Genomic DNA, 966 nt, shown 5'->3' with positions numbered 1-966 from the left:
CGTCTGTTTCTGTTTTGTCTATTTTGTTCATCAGATTCCACACATTATCTTTAAATCATATTAGAATTTGGCTGTGGTTTCTGTCAAAAACCAAACAAAATAAAAACACCCACCCATTCTCTTGCAAAAAAGGAAGCACCTAAAATGAACATAAAACACTGAAGACTAGCATTCTTTTCTCCCTCCCAGGAAATTACGTTAATTTTTAACTCTGAGGCACAGTAAAAGTGAAAGCAAAACATGTTTTTGTTGAAGCAAAACCACCCGAGTTCCTGGTGTGCAACGGTGAGTGGCAGCACCTGCCGGCTGGACCAACAGACCCTCCTCGGGGCCTCGGAGGCGTGGCTGCCGGGGCTGTTTCCTGGGCGGGAAACCCTGCTCATCCTTAGGGCCCGGCTCAAAAGCTCCTCTGGGGGCCCTCGCCATGGCCAGGATTCAAGGTCCCCACTTGCGTGGGCACTTACATGGGGGGCACGTGCTCGGTCTCCCTCTGGGCGGGGAGCTCCTTTAGGGCAGGGGGTGGTGCATTTCTCTCTTGACACAAACCGGACAGGTCATTGGGGTTCACCTCATTACATTTTGGGAGTTCAGCAGTCGGAGCTGGGACTTGAGCTTTGCAGGTGGCAGCAGCCAAGCAAAGTGGTGCTTTTGAACATTGAAATTCATCCACACCACACATCACAACAGCCCTCCCCACTGGGGGCTGCTGTCGAAAGCCCCCCACGAACCGCCCCACCCTTTCCCCTGAATGCTGGGCCTTGGTGACCCGGGGAAACCCCCTCCCTCCCTGGGCCTCAGCTCCCTCATCTGTGAAGTGGGGTCGACACAAGGGTCACATGAACGGATCCATATGAAAGGCTTCGAAGAGCCGTGAGCCAGGCTCCTCGCTCCCAGGGAGCCTCTGTGACAAGGGGACACACTGCCGGGGACACACAGAGGGGTGCATGGCCCTCCCACTGTGCTGAG

The 966-nt window shown here is 54.2% G+C and overlaps 1 protein-coding gene across 1 annotated transcript in view; it reads right to left on the bottom strand.

The window, feature by feature from the left end:
• HIPK2 (homeodomain interacting protein kinase 2) overlaps positions 1-966 on the bottom strand; it is a 133,477-nt gene that overhangs the window by 49,783 nt on the left and 82,728 nt on the right. The gene's annotated exons all lie outside the window — the stretch shown is intronic.

The sequence above is a fragment of the Myotis davidii genome, unplaced genomic scaffold (genome assembly GCF_000327345.1).
Source record: "Myotis davidii unplaced genomic scaffold, ASM32734v1 scaffold329, whole genome shotgun sequence".
NCBI lineage: Eukaryota > Metazoa > Chordata > Mammalia > Chiroptera > Vespertilionidae > Myotis > Myotis davidii.
The sequence above is the reverse complement of the archived record's forward strand: the minus strand, read 5'-3'. Positions and strand labels throughout refer to the sequence as shown.